A 16,781-nucleotide genomic window follows, 5' to 3' on the forward strand; every position below is an offset into this window, starting at 1 on the left:
CAATTCAAGGCCTCTTAAAATTTTTTTATTTTGCACTTATACAATTTAAGAAGAATGTCTTGCTAGTCCACAATTGTGTTTTATTCATTCATAAAAAGAGTGGAAAGTCTTATTCCACTCACCCTGTAATATGATAGAGTTAACATGTTCATTCAACCTGCATTCACATTTTGTCAACTGTGGAAGTTCAGTGAATTGACTGTCAGTTATTGGATCAGATCAGATCAGTCTCTCAGTCTTGTCGGACTCTTTTCGACCCCAAGAATCGCAGCAATCCAGGCCTCCCTGTCCCTCACCGACTCCCGGAGTTCACTCAGACTCACGTCCATCGAGTCAGTGATGCCATCCAGCCATCTCATCCTCTGTCGTCCCCTTCTCCTCCTGCCCCCAATCCCTCCCAGCATCAGAGTCTTTTCCAATGAGTCAACTCTTCGCATGAGGTGGCCAAAGTACTGGAGTTTCAGCTTTAGCATCATTCCTTCCAAAGAAATCCTTGGGCTGATCTCCTTCAGAATGGACTGGTTGGATCTCCTTGCAGTCCAAGGGACTCTCAAGAATCTTCTCCAACACCACTGTTCAAAAGCATCAATTCTTCGGCGCTCAGCCTTCTTCACAGTCCAACTCTCACATCCATACACGACCACAGGAAAAACCATAGCCTTGATTAGACAAACCTTTGTTGGCAAAGTAATGTCTCTGCTTTTGAATATGCTGTCTAGGTTGGTCATAACTTTCCTTCCAAGGAGTAAGCGTCTTTTAATTTCATGGCTGCAGTCACCATCTGCAGTGATTTTGGAGCCCAGAAAAATAAAGTCTGACACTGTTTCCACTGTTTCCCCATCTATTTCCCATGACGTGATGGGACCGGATGCCATGATCTTCGTTTTCTGAATGTTGAGCTTTAAGCCAACTTTTTCACTCTCCACTTTCACTTTCATCAAGAGGCTTTTTAGTTCCTCTTCACTTTCTGCCATAAGGGTGGTGTCATCTGCATATCTGATGTTATTGCTATTTCTCCCGGCAATCTTGATTCCAGCTTGTGTTTCTTCCAGTCCAGCATTTCTCATGATGTACTCTGCATATAAGTTATATAAACAGGGTGACAATATATAGCCTTGACGAACTCCTTTTCCTATTTGGAACCAGTCTGTTGTTCCATGTCCAGTTCTAACTGTTGCTTCCTGACCTGCATACAAATTTCTCAAGAGGCAGATCAAGTGTTCTGGTATTCCCATCTCTTTCAGAATTTTCCACAGTTTATTGTGATCCACACAGTCAAAGGCTTTGGCATAGTCAATAAAGCAGAAATAGATGTTTTTCTGGAACTCTCTTGCTTTTTCCATGATCCAGCAGATGTTGGCAATTTCATCTCTGGTTCTTCTGCCTTTTCTAAAACCAGCTTGAACATCCGGAAGTTCACGGTTCACGTATTGCTGAAGCCTGGCTTGGAGAATTTTGAGCATTACTTTACTAGCGTGTGAGATGAGTGCAATTGTGTGGTAGTTTGAGCATTCTTTGGCATTGCCTTTCTTTGGGATTGGAATGAAAACTGACCTTTTCCAGTCCTGTGGCCACTGCTGAGTTTTCCAAATTTGCTGGCATATTGAGTGCAGCACTTTCACAGCATCATCTTTCAGGATTTGAAATAGCTCAACTGGAATCCCATCACCTCCACTAGGTTTGTTCGTAGTGGTGCTTTCTAAGGCCCACTTGACTTCACATTCCAGGATGTCTGGCTCTAGGTCTGTGATCACACCATCATAATTATCTGGTTCATGAAGATCTTTTTTGTACAGTTCTTCTGTGTATTCTTTCCACCTCTTCTTAATATCTTCTGCTTTTTTTAGGTCCATACCATTTCTGTCCTTTATTGAGCCCATCTTTCCATGAAATGTTCCTTTGGTATCTCTGATTTTCTTGAAGAGATCCCTAGTCTTTCCCATTCTGTTGTTTTCCTCTATTTCTTTGCATTGATCGCTGAAGAAGGCTTTCTTATCTCTTCTTGCTATTCTTTGGAACTCTGCATTCAGATGTTTATATCTTTCCTTTTCTCCTTTGCTTTTCACTTCTCTTCTTTTCATAGCTATTTGTAAGGCCTCCCCAGACAGCCATTTTGCTTTTTTGCATTTCTTTTCTATGGGAATGGTCTTGATCCCTGTCTCCTGTCAATGTCACGAACCTCATTCCATAGTTCATCAATCACTCTATCTATCAGATCTAGGCCCTTAAATCTATTTCTCACTTCCACTGTATAATCATAAGGGATTTGATTTAGGTCATACCTGAATGGTCTAGTGGTTTTCCCTACTTTCTTCAATTTAAGTCTGAATTTGGCAATAAGGAGTTCATGGTCTGAGCCACAGTCAGCTCCTGGACTTGTTTTTGCTGACTGTGATAGGAGAATGCTTTGCTGGACAGTTCTAGGAATAGTCCTAATGCTGTTCCAGGAAATACCTCCCCCCGCCCCACCCTCCCCACCATTTACAAGATACTTATGTGTCTGTCCCCTAGCAGATTAGAGGGTTTTAGAGATGCTCTCTCAGTATTTAGGAGTGCATCTTCTGAATCTTTTAAAGAAAAAGTTCAACTGCTATAATTAATTGAAGTTTTGGGGTCAGTTTTATATTCACAATTAACCTGCTTTTGAATTGAGATTTCCATACAATCATTTGGTGACAGTAATAGAAAGACTTAACCAGCTAAATAAGACAAAGCATGTTGTTTTTGTCTTTGGTATTTTTCCATTTGGAGGATGATGGAGATGAAATCATGTGTAATTGAAGAGAATAAGGACAACGCTATGAAGAAAAGCTGTTCAAGCCTTACTGTGCGTGAACTTGAACCTGTGTCTATCCTCTTTCCCCTGTGGCACTTATTTACCCTCCCTGTGAACTGAATGTAGTAATCACGCTTCACTTGATTGAGAGCACACTCTTAGGAAAATTTTCTTTAAAGGCAACATTTGGCCAAGTTTTCCCTGCATAAAAATGCTTCAAACACCCCCGATGATACAATTTTAAAAGGAGAGGCTGAAAATATGAAACCTCAAGAAGAACTTCCACAGACTGGAAATCTAACAAAAGATCATTTGGCAGAAAGCAGAGTAACATTAGCAATTTTCAGAGATTGTCAGTTGAATTGGGACCTGGATAACATTAAGATGGCATATTCAGTCAATTAGGAATAAAGAGGTAAATGTAAACTCTATATATCTCCAAGTATTGGATTTTGGCTTACTTTGCTACCTGTATAGTGGTGTGGAAGAAATTTTATTTTACTGTGGGATATTCCACAGGAAAATGGGTTTCTTTAAAATATAGGCAGATTTGGTGGAAACAATACACTCTAGTTGGTTTAATATAGGGATGATGTGAAGCTCTGCAGTTTTGACAATGTGTTCTCATATCTTATCAAAATACACTTCCTCTCCAATATTCTGTACTCTTAAACGCTTTAAAAAGATATAATCCAGGGTGAAATACTGAAAAAAATTATTCAATTTCACTTTTGTTTGCCTTATAAAAATCCTGGGGGAAATTGCACAGAGAAATGTGTTTGTAGCGTATCCTATAATGTCAGGTATTGTGCTGTTGTGGCTGAAGAATTTCGTAAATACTTCCTTGTATTATCAGAAAGATCAAAATAGAAAATCACCTGGAAGGCTGTTTAAAGTTTCCTTATCTCCTTTAAAAAAGGGCATGCTCTAGTTTAGTAAAATTCAAATAGAAACATAGTGGACGGTTTTTCTTTTTATGTAAATATTTCATTCCTTTCACTGGTGCCTCTTCGCCTTAAGACAGTGTTTCTACTCTGCAATTCAGAAAATGGCTTGGAGGGTTTTTTATGAAGACAGACTGTCTACAGGTCCTTCCAGGCAATAGATTAAAAATGATGTTATTTTTTCAAAGCATGTAGAGGGTATGTGGCCACAACTAACAGTTAAGGTTATGAAATAATATATCCACAGTTATATAAAGTGCTAATTAATGTAAGAAATGTGAAAATTCACTGACTTTCATAATCTGTCTCTTAAAAAGTAAGCCTCATTCTGAAGAGCTCTGGGCTTCCTGCTGTGTGCACATGATTAGCGGTAATGGAAATTAGATAAGCATGTGTAGTGTAAACTCACCCTTGCTTTTACATTGGGCTTGTCAAGTGGAGATCTAAAATGAGATGTGCTGTTAATGCTCCACTGCTCTGTGGACATATGGTAGGCTTTTAGCAAAGTGGCATCCTGGGAGGATATTTGCTTATTTTTCATGCCTGGCATTGAGACACACAGCATCCTCTCCCCTAATGTCTAGTACAGAGTACTAAGAAAAACAAGTGGCTTGTTTTTTGTACTTATGACCTAACAGAGGGTCCCCATTCATTATAAATTATGTCTAATATAAACTTTCATAACTGAAGTTTATTTAATGTATTTTCAATCTATGGTACTCTTCTTTTCTGTCCTAAAGTTTTCTAGAAAAGTCTATAATCTCCTGTTACAGAAAGATTGGAGAATGTAGGATTTAGGAGAGCATGTGGTTAATGTTTTTGAGAATCTATGAGTCCAGCAATGTTTTAATGTTATTTTGTTTAATATTTACCATACACTTTTGAGATAGAAATTATTCCCAATTCATAAACAAGGAAACAAGATGGTTTTGTTCCTTGCCAATAATCACAAAATTTGTGAATGACAAAGTTGTAATTAAAACTCAAAGCTGTAGAACTACACTCTTTCACTCAAGTGTTGGCCATAGCTCTTAATTTCCCCCTACCTTCTGCATCCCTGACTTGGACGGATAAAGTTAAAAGCCTACTAACTTTATATCATGATTCTCTTATCCTGTTACACAATCACCCTACCAGTGAAAATTCACACTCTATGATTATGCAGTTATTAATTGACATTCAGTTTTCTCCCAAAATTCAGTGGGGATATTGAAATGGATTTGGTACCTATTCTTTGCAAATCCTACTATTATCCTGAGTAATTTCTTTTTTAAAATTATTTTTAATTGGAAGATAATTTATTTGTAGTCTTGTGTTGGTTTCTGCAATGTGCTGTGCTGTGCTTAGTCTCTCAGTCATGTCTGACTCAATGCAACCCCATGAATTGTAGCCTGCCAAGCTCCTCTGTCCATGGGGTTCTCCCGGCAAGGATACTGGAGTGAGTTGCCATGCCCTCCTCCAGGGAATCTTCCCTACCCCAGGATCGAACCCAGGTCTTCCACATTGCAGGCAGAGTCTTTACCACTTGAGCCTAAATATGTCCCCTCCCTCTTGAACCTCCCTCCCACCCCACACCTCATCCCACCTCTCTAGGATGACTAGCAGACTCCTGAACATTATCATCATCCAGAAAGGCTCTATCTCTAAAATGCTAAATACTAACATAGAAAAGATTGCTAGTTACCTAGCAACCAATACTTTTCTCCTTCACCTTAAGCATAAAACCCATGACTTGTGGTAAACATAAGTATCTAGAAGAAATATTTTTAATTAATTTAATTAATTTGATTTTTGGCTACACTGGATCTTTGTTGCTCCATGTGCTTTCTCTAGTTGTGGTGAGTTGGGTTAGTCTTCTTTGAGCTGCTCAGGCTTCTCATTGCAGTGGCTTCTATTGTTGCAGAGTAAAGGCTCCAGGGTGCACAGACTTCAATAGCTGTCGGCACATAGTCTCATGGGCTTAGTTATTCTGTGGGACGTGGAATCTTCCTGGACCAGGGGTCAATCTTCTGCATTGGCAGGTGGATTCTCATCCACTGCACCACCAAGGAAGTCCCCGAAGAAATATTTTTTTCTAGATTTTCATATCTCTTAGCCAAATGACAGTTCTGATCAATAAGAGATAAGCAAAAGTTTGTGTAAAACTGTCCTTAAAGGGAGTTGGGGCAAGAGATTACTCTGTTTCCTACTTCTTCCTGGCTTGACAACAAATGTGATACCTGGACCATTTTGAACCATCAGAAGGAAAGCATGAGTTGAAGATGATTGACGGACAAGAGAGTAGGAGACTGGTTCCCTGATTCTTAGACTGTTCTTATCAGCTCTGGGCTGTCTATTTCTGGACTTGCTTTACATGAAAGAAAAAAATAACTCTATTTTTTTAAAGTGAGTATTAATTTATGTCTTCAAATTCAGCCAAGGGTAAACCTGATGTGTTAACTCTCAGACACAGTACCAAGTTGTTCATTATCTCACACTTCAGTGGCTGTCTTCTGATGACCATTGTTTTCCTAGCCAGTCCAGCACTCACAGTCAAACACATGAACAGCTCTTTCACTGACACTGTGGTTATTATTTCCTAGAAAAATCAAAGAATACCATCCCAGACTTTATGCAGCAATCTAGAATTGCCTAGATTTTCTAGACTATACCATTTATTTGCACATTAATTTTCCTTGATCTAGAATGCCAACCTCTCCATGACTCTTCAGAAAATCCTAGTATCTTAAATATCACTATATACAGTATGTAGTATATATTAGGTTGGTACAAAAGTAATTGTGGTTTCTAATGATGAATTTTAAATCATATGACTAGGCTCAAGGGCTTCTCCAGTGGTGTTAATGGTAAAGAATCTACCAGTGCAGGAGAATAAGAGGCATGAGTTTGATCCCTGGGTTGGGAAGATCCCCTGGAGGAGGACATGGCAATCCACTCTAGTATTCTTGCTTGGAAAAATCCCGTGGATGGAGGAGCCTGGCAGGTTGCAGTCCATAAGGTGGCAAAGAGTTGGACATGACTGAAGTGACTTAGCACATGTAGCACAAAATAAGTATAAAATAAATAACAAGTAATATGTCATTAGCAAAAAAATAAAGTGAGAAATATGCATTGAAATGATGTATAATATAGCCACATTTGTTTAAAATGTATTCCAATATCAAATGACAAAGTTCAACAATGTAAAACCGCAATCACTTTTGCAGCAACCTAAGAATATATAATTATGTATGTAACATAATCTTTGGTTACAACTTTATTGACATGATTATACAACACTTCCTCCTGGTCCAGGATACCCAGTTGTTTATATTGTCAGACTTACTGATTTTCAAAACGTTTTCTATTTTCAACAAGTCTGACATTTCTAAGTCATCAATGAAATAGCCTACGAATTTAATTGATGCTAATAGGAGAGAGATGTATACATATATCTTCTAGTATTTTGTAAGAAGAATGTTCAGGGATCATTTGAACATAATGTTCTATATTTGCATTTAAATCTGACAGACATATTCCTCCTTTGTTTTTAAGAAACTAAAACATTTAAAATGATCTAACGAAATATAACTTTCAACTTCAAAAGGCATATGTCCATCCTTTATTTAAATTTTATTGTTGATAATGTCAGACTATTTCTATGTAAATGAAAACAATATCTTTTAATTTAGTTTCATGTAACATTAAAATGTACAGCATAATATCAATGAAAACTGGATTCTCCTGAAAAGTATTTATTATCTAGTATAAATATAGAAACCTATATTTCTATATTCTAGAAAATCTAGAAATCTCTAGTTTAAAAAGTGTAAAACAAGATTGGGCTGTCATTGCAAGTTATGTTAAAATCTCTACAGCATTGCTAGGTATGATACTATATCAGGATAAATATTGTGATCAATAAATGGTATAAATGCTTGGATTTTCAAGTTATTTACAGAATCTTTAGAAAATCTGAAAAAAATTAAATTTCTGAGAGGTGCAAATGAATCTGCTAAGAACTTAATCATTTTTATGATAATTTCTATTTCATTTGTTTTCTCTTCTAGTTTCTCACTTATCAGCGATTCATAGCTGATTATCTCTCACAGACTATAGAAGATTCTTTAGGTAAGATATGATTTCTTTAATCATTACTAATGATTAAAAAAGTATGTTTTAAAACCTAGAAATATTAGCATTTAACAAAATATAGTTGAGACTAAATTTTTGCTGATGAGAAATATTAGAAGGCTAGTGAACTGATGGGCATTTAGGTTGCTTCCATATCTCAGCAACTGTAAATAATGCTGCCATGAACAGGGGTGCGTGCATCTTTTTGAATTCATGTTTTCCATTTTTTCAGATATACACCCAGGAGTGGAACTGCTGGGTCATATGGTAGTGCTACTTTTAGTTTTTTGGGACACCTTGGTACTGTTTCCCACAGTGGTGTACCAATTTATATTCCCACCAACAGTGTATGTGTCCCCTTTCCCTACTCCATGAAATGCCTATTCATATTTTTGCCCACTTTAAAATGAGTTTGCCCCTTAAAAAAGTAATTGTTCTTTTCTTATTGACTTTTATAAATTCCCTGTGTAGTTCGTTCATGAATTCATCACAGTTTGTGTTCTGGGGAAGCAGATACTGAGAGTGAAACATGTGAATTTTATTAAAGAGTAACACCTTGTAAAGTGATTAGATAGGGACCTCACCACTGAACGACTAACACACACAGACACACACACACACATACACACACACACACCAAGAAGAATATGACCTGAGCTACTACATTCTTGGTCAGCATGACCCTGAAAAAAGCATGATCTCAGTTCACAAGCCGAAGGAGACTCTGAAGGTATTAATAGCTGAAAGCTGACAGCTACCCATACTCTTAGTAATGGGTGAGTTCTTTCTTAAAGGGAATACACATCTCTTCATGTGTGACAGACCCTTTTTTAGTTGTATATATTTATTGCAGATATCCTGTCAGTGGCTTGTATTTTCACACTTTTAGTGTTTGTTTGTTTTTTTTTTGATGAATATGACTGTCTAATTTTAATGTAGCTTAATTTATTAAAATTTCCATTCATGTTAATTTTGAGTTCTGTTAAAAACTATCCCAAGTTAATTATGGTATTCTCTTAGTGTTACTTACTACAAGTATTATTGTTTTGACCTTGTACCTTTAGATGTACACACCATGTAGAATTGATTTTGGTCAACAAAGAAAAATAGGGGTAAAATTATCTATGTATCTAGCATCATCATCATCATCTGTCTATAATTATCCTTAGACAAGATATATATAGACATCCAATTAACCCAGCAGAATTTATAGATCATTCTTTTCTACTATTCTTCAGTGGCATCTCTGTCATACCTTAATGGTCAATAAATGCACAAGCTTGTTTCAGGGCATTCTGTTTTATTGTATTAGCCTGTTTATCTCTCCCTGCAGTACCCTCCCTGATTTAATTTCTGTGGTTTCAGAACTACTCTTATTATCTGCTGATATCATTCCTTGTTCTGTTTCTTCAAAACTGTCTGCCAGACTTTCTCAATTGATGTCCTCATCTGAATAGAGGGAAAAAAAATAATTTGAGTAAAAATTTTATCAATTCTCTCAAATATGTTACCATTCTAGATGCACAGGAGAGAAGTTATTAATAACTCATGAAATGGAAGTTTTAGGGCATTAGACTTTAGTCCTCTCTTGAAACTCTGGTTGAGATATCTGAGAGAGCTGTTCATGGTTCCTTGCTTTATTCCAATACTTTGGCCACTTCATGAGAAGAGCTGACTCACTGGAAAAGACCCTGATGCTGGGAGGGATTGGGGGCAGGAGGAGAAGGGGACCACAGAGGATGAGATGGCTGGATGGTATCACTGACTTGATGCACATGAGTTTGGGTGAACTCCGGGAGTTGGTGATGGACAGGGAGGCCTGGCGTGCTGCGATTCTTGGGGTCGCAGAGCCAGACACGACTGAGCGAATGAACTGAACTGAACTGTAATATTTCCAGAAAAATTTTATTGGGAGTTTTATGAGTGCAGAAATTAATCTATATTCCCTTTGAAGAAAACCAAAATCTTTACAATATGAAGTCTGAAGTCACTAATATGATATATTGTTCCAATTATTTAGGTCTTCTTTAATCTCTCTCATTAATGTCTTATAATTTTATAAGATCTGATGTATATTTTGTTAGATTTGTTCTTAGATATTTGTTATGTTGAATGTATGTAAAATAACACTTAAAATTTTTAAAATTTTCATTGTTGACATTATTCAGAAATAAATTGATTTTTAAAATATTGACCTTCTAATTCTTAGCCACAATAAATTTACATATTACTTCTCATAGTCATTCTGGAAATTCTTTTAAATTTTCTGCATGTACAATTGTCTATTGGATCTATCTGTGAATAACTACAGATTACTCCTTCTCCAATCATTTATTTTTTTTATTTTATGGCACTGGTTGCAATCTTCATTACAGTCTAGAAAGAGCAATAATCATACTCATTGCCAATTTCTTGAGGGAAAGCTTTCAGTATTTTCCCCTTAAGTACAATGTAGATTTCTTTCTACAAAGGATTCTCCTTATTATATTAGCAATGGTCTTTGTCCTCTTAATTCTACTAATTTTTATTATGAATGGGTAGTTAGGATGATCATGTAATTTTCCCCTTTAGAATATTAATGTTATGAAATACCTAAATTCAAATGTTAAAATAATCTTGCATTCCTGAAATAAATGCAGCATTGTCATTTCCCCCACATTTTGTATCTTATCAGTTCACTAATGCACTGTTTAAGATGTTTGTACCTACGCTCTTGGGAGAGATTTGCCTATAAATTTCATTTGTTAATGGGACTTTCAGTGATTGCTATCAAAGTTATGCGGCTGCTGCTGCTAAGTCGCTTCAGTCGCGTCCGACTCTGTGCCACCCCATAGACGGCAGCCCACCAGGCTCCCCCATCCCTGGGATTCTCCAGGCAAGAACATTGGAGTGGGTTGCCATTTACTTCTCCAGTGCATCAAAGTGAAAAGTGAAAGTGAAGTCGTTCAGTCGTGTCTGACTCTTAGCGACCCCATGGACTGCAGCCTCCCAGGCTCCTCTGTCCATGGGATTTTCCAGACGAGAGTACTCGAATGGGTTGTCATTGCCTTCTCCAAAGTTATGATAGTATTGTGAATTCAAGTGGTCTCATTTTCTGTTCTGAAAATGATTGACTAAAATATATTTGATCTCATCTTAAATTATTTCTTAGTTGATTGGTAATGTCTTTTGTGCCAGAAGCTTTCTTTGTTTAAAAATGTTTCATTATACAATTATTTAATAAACATAGGACTATTCAGAATTTCTATTTTTTCTTAAGCCAATCTTTGTAAATTTTGTTTCCATGAATTTATTCATTTCACTTAAATTGTCATGTTTTGGACATACAATTCTTGGCCTATTTCCATCTTCCCACTATGTAACAGTGGCTTTTTGAAGTTTTCAGATTTAATAAGTGTGCTTTTTCCTACATTCCAATGCATATTTTTACATTTTATAGTGTACTTTCTGGGTCACTTCAATTGGGATTAATAGGAAGTCAGCTATACCCAAATACCTCACAAAACCAGATGTTCCTCTTAAAGCACAAAGCTCCTTATTAATAATTTTGAAAGTTAAAATTAAAGTTAAAAAGTGTAAATGGAACAATAAATAAATGAACAATTAGTGTGTGTACACACACGCACACACACACACACACACACACACACAGGATGAGAGAGAAACAAGAAAGCTGAAGCCTGAAAACATTGAATAGGTTACCATGCTTTCTACAAAAATTTTCCATAATTTTAATATATATCAACAAGTCTTAACCTACGCAATTATGTGTATAATATGAAGATAGGTAATGTATGAATTATCCAGGTGTTATCCAGCTTTTAATAAAAATATTTCTCAGAGTGTGCCCCCCAAATAATCAGCAACTTGAAGGACAGATTAAAACCAAATTCCTGAATCCAACCCCACATCTACTGAATTAGAATCTCTCGGGGTAAACTGCAGAAACTGTCCTTGTAACCAGCTCTCTAGGGGAGTTTCAGCCACTGATATTTGAGGTTAATCTCTTTGCGATTAATTTCTTTAGATTAACCCCCTGCGGGTAATATACCAGACTGACTTTACCTTTGTTGTACTGTGCTGTGCTTAGTCACTCAGTCACATCCGACTCTTTGTGACCCAAGGACTGTAGCCTGCCAGGCTCCTCTGCCCAGGGAATTCTCCAGGCAAGAACATCGGAGTGGGTTGTTATGCCTCCTTCAGGGGTCTTAACAACCCTGGAATTGAACCCATGTCTCCCACATTGCAGGCAGATCTTTACTATCTGACTTTATGAGTCACCAGGGAAGCCTGAGATGGAGGATAACTGTCTCTAAAGAGAGAAGATACAATATCTGTACAGATATCTGTACAACTGAGGCTGTTATGCCTCCTTCAGGGGTCTTAACAAGCCTGGAATCGAACCCGTGTCTCCCGCATTGCAGGCAGGTCTTTACTATCTGACTTTACGAGTCACCAGGGAAGCCTGAGATGGAGGATAACTATCTCTAAAGAGAGAAGATACAATATCTGTACAGATATCTGTACAACTGAGGCTATAAGAGGAAGACCTTTTCAGACATTTCGTTGATCCAATTTAAAGTGGAAATTGTTTACCTAACCCCAAGACAGTTTATTTGTTTGACTAAAGCCTCATTCTATAATTTTTTTTCTGATAAAGAAGAAAATGAGTTACATAATTGTACTAAAACTCAGTCATAATGAATCAAAGCTGGATATGATATGTGTCTAGATGCTCAAAAATAAATAACTATCATTTGTCACTTCTCAATCTCTACTAAAACAATATCAGTTTAGAGTGGGGGAATATGATCACACAAAATGTATCTTTTTCTAATAATAAATTTTCTTTTTACTTATTGGTGCTTAATGAGTTAACTACAACTGTGTCAATATTTTTACATTCAAACAATATACCTGATGGTAGGAAAGCACAACCATTCTTTCTGTTTTACCTTGAAATGAAAAAAGAAAAGTTTTCTAAGTAAATATTAGAATTTCTGATGATAGTTTCTAGTGATGATGAACTAACGGCTATTACCCTGGGTACTAGGTGTTGTGTGATATTAATAAGCTTCTCTGTAGACCTCATATCTGGGTTTGCTCTACACTGCCTAATGTCATATTCTGCCTTATGTCATGTGTCATACCTTTCTTTAAGACAAAGCAATGTAATAAATTCATCCTATTTATATATACTGTTAACTTGTATATTCCATAACCACCTGGGTTGAACTGGTCTTGAAGCATTGGATGGTATGAAGCTGAGAGAGTGAGTCTTAACATCTGCATTGAGTTTAGCTTATTCATGAGGACAAGGAGATAGCTAGGAGGTATGGTTCAGTTCAGTTCAGTTGCTCAGTCATGTCTGACTCTTTGTGATCCCATGGACTGCAGCACACCAGGATTCCCTGTCCATCACTATCTCCCAGAGCTTACTCAAACTCCTGTGCATTGAGTCGGTGATGCCATCCAACCATCTCATCCTCTGTTGTTGCCTTCTCCTCCCACGTTTAATTTTTCCCAGCATCAGGGTCTTTTCAAAAGAGTTAGTTATTCGCATCAGGTGGCCAAAGTATTGGTGTTTCAGCTTCAGCATCAGTCCTTCATATGAATATTCAGTATTGATTTCTTTAGGATGGACTGGTTGGGCCTCCTTTCAGTCCAAGGGACTCTCAAGAGTCTTCTGCAACACCACAGTTCAAAAGCATCAATTCTTCAGCACTCAGCTTTCTGTATAGTCCAACTCTCACATCCATACCTGACTACTGGAAAAACCCTAGCATTGACTAGATGGACCTTTGTTGGCAAATTAATGTCTTTGCTTTTTAATATGCTGTCTAGGTTGGTCATAGCTTTTCTTCCAAGGAGCAAGCTTCTTTTAATTTCATGGCTGCAGTCACCATCTGCAGTAATTTTGGAGCCCCCCAAAATAAAAGTCTCTCACTGTTTTCATCGTTTCCCCATCTACTTGCCATGAACTAATGGGACTAGATGCCATGATCTTATTTTCGAATGTTGAGTTTTAAGCCAACTTTTTCACTCTCCTTTTTCACTTTCATCAAGAGGCTCTTTAGTTCGTCTTTGCTTTCTGCCGTAAGGGTGGTGTCATTTGCATATCTGAGGTTATTGATATTTCTCCCGGCAATCTTGATTCTAGCTTGTGCTTCATTCAGCCCAGTGTTTCTCATGAAGTATTTTGCATATAAGTTAAATAAGTGAAGTGAAAGTGAAGTTGCTCAGTCATGTCCGACTCTTTGCGACCCCGTGGACTGTAGCCTAGCAGGCTCCTCCGTCCCTGGGATTCTCCAGGCAAGAATACTGGAGTGGGTTGCTATTTCCTTCTCCAGGGGATCTTCCCAACCCAGGGATCGAACCTGGGTCTCCCACATTGCAGGCAGACGCTTTACCCTCTGAGCCATCAGGGAAGCCTGAAGGAGGGTGACAATATACAGCCTTGACGTACTCCTTTCCCAATTTGTAACCAGTCTGTTGTTCTATGTCCAGTTCTAACTGTTGCTTCCTGACCTGCATAGAAATTTCTCAAGAGGCAGGTCAGGTGGTCTGGCATTCCCATCTCTTGAATTTTCAAGTTTGTTGTGATCCACCCAGTCAAAGGTTGGCCTAGTCAATAAAGCAGAGATAGATGTTTTTCTGGAACTCTCTTGCTTTTTTGATGATCCAGCGGATGTTGACAATTTGATCTCTGGTTTCTCTGCCTTTTCCAAATCTAGCTTGAACATTTGGAAGTTCATGGGTCACGTACTGTTGAAGCCTGGCTTGGAGAATTTTGAGCATTACTTTGCTAGCATGTGAGATGAGTACAATTGTGCAGTAGTTTGAGCATTCTTTGGCATTGCCTTTCTTTGGGATTGGAATGAAAACTGACCTTTTCCAGTCCTGTGGCTACTTCTGAGTTTTCCAAATTTGCTGGCATATCATGTAGCACTTTGTAAACTGTTAAGATATATTAGAACAACAAAGTGAGCATTATAAAATATTCATTCCAGAAATCTTCAAATTATTGTCTAAGATATGCTTAAACTTGCCAATGCAGGATTCAAAGATAACATGTTACTTTATAACTGAGATTAGTATTCAGTTTGATTTTGCTTAGTAGTTGCCCATTAAAAAATAATCTTGATGATATTTAAATGAATATACTAGATATTTAACGATGAAGTAATATATTACATACTTAAGAAATTGATGGAATTATTTAATAGAAAGGAATGAAAATGATTCCCTCCTTTATTTTCATCTTCCCATTAGCCCATTATATAGTCAGTATTTTTTTCCAAATACATGAATAAGAAGAAAACTTGCAGAATATCATAAAAATTTAATCAAATCCCTTGCAGGAACATTTACAGACAATTGCTAAATGCTGTAATCACTTCCTGCAGTCTTGATCTTTTATGAGGCAACATAATTAATGTCCTTAATCTTTTGGGAGTTATGTGTAATTATTCTGTGCCTCATCTATCTAGGACTAGGAACTCAACTCTTGAAGGAGAACTGCTCTTACCTTGTCTGCAGTGATAAAGAGTCAAATCCTTTTTCTGAACTTCAGGGATCCATTCCTTGCCATGTATTATTCATTTTAAGTAAGTTAATGTCATTGGGAGTCAGAGTTTCTGCCTTGTATGATAAAATGATTTTAAGTGAGGTATAGTTAATTACTTATCACCTGTGCCCTAGTGTGCTTTTCCATATGGCCTTTTTTTGGCATATGAGTGACAAGAAGTCATCAGGGCAAAATCATAAGCAGAATTTTTATATTAAAACTTTAATGTATCAGTGCCCAGGGCACTAGCTAATTCCAGTTTTCTAGCTACAGAATCTGGGCAAATAATTTACCATCTAGTGCTTCTCAATATGCGTATTTTAGTTCAACTTCTTCTGTCTCTTAAATATAGAATTATCTCCCAAGTGCTTCAGTTGCATGTGTCAGTGACACATGAAGGAAAGTTTTATTAGCAGAACTCCAGTCTCCTCAGGGGTGACATACCAAACCTTTTAAACCACAACTGTCAGTAAAGTTTTGGTGTGAAAAAATCCAAAATGTTCATAGTGGAAAGAAAGTTATAACATTTCTTTTAGTTGTCTTAGATTATAGAAAAGAAGGTAAAATGCTCCTTTACCTTTTATAATTAGGAAACTGTGCTTTAAAATATTCCTTGCTTGACAAATACTTGTTCTGGTACAAGTCTTGTCAACCAATGCATATAATAATTATTGGAACTGAAGAATTAAGAGTGTGAGTGGTTCAGCTCTTTTCTGCCTACCTCAGGGAAGCTTGGGGACAGCAGTCTTGCTGTGTGGGTGGGTTGTGATTTGGCATCATGTTGCTCTTGTGTGTGTGTGTGTGTGTGTGTATGTGTTTAGTGGCTCAGTCGTATCCATCTCTTTGCAACCTCATGGACTGTAACCCGCCAGTCTCCTCTGTCCATAGAATTCTCATAGTAGGCCACTGTTTTTACTTTGTTGGTTGGTTCATTTGAGAGTAGTCTTGTGTCCTATTCCAAATGTGGTCTAAAACTTCTCCCATAATAGGACATGTTACTACTGTGTCATACTGAAATATTAGATCTAGAAAGGTTTTCAAAATTATTTTAGAGTAAATTATTTTATAGTTGAGAAAACTGAGGGCTAGAAGTTAGAAAGATTCAGTCAGGATTACAGTTTAATTCTTTATTGTTTAATGCCATTAAAAAGCTCTCTTAATTCTAAAATAAATTAATACATGTGTGTGATTCACTACTCCTAAATAGGTATCAGAAAACCACAATCAAACCACAATTTTTCTTTTTTCTTATTCGCTTCCCAGGTGGCGCTAGCAGTAAAGAACCCACCTGCCAGTGCAGGAGACATAGGAGACATAGGTTCGATCCCTGGGTTGGGAACTCCCAGAGAAGGGTATGGAAATCCATTCCAGTAGTCTTGCC

The 16,781-nt window shown here is 37.2% G+C and overlaps 1 long non-coding RNA gene across 1 annotated transcript in view; it reads left to right on the top strand.

Moving 5' to 3' along the window:
* Nucleotides 1–16,781, top strand: part of LOC138988640 (uncharacterized) — an 86,059-nt gene that overhangs the window by 37,129 nt on the left and 32,149 nt on the right. The window contains exon 3 of the long non-coding RNA XR_011464911.1: nucleotides 7,770–7,830. This is a non-coding gene — a long non-coding RNA (uncharacterized lncRNA). The remainder of the gene's footprint in view (nucleotides 1–7,769; nucleotides 7,831–16,781) is intronic.

Source organism: Bos mutus, chromosome 7 (genome assembly GCF_027580195.1).
Source record: "Bos mutus isolate GX-2022 chromosome 7, NWIPB_WYAK_1.1, whole genome shotgun sequence".
NCBI classification, from domain to species: Eukaryota; Metazoa; Chordata; class Mammalia; order Artiodactyla; family Bovidae; genus Bos; species Bos mutus.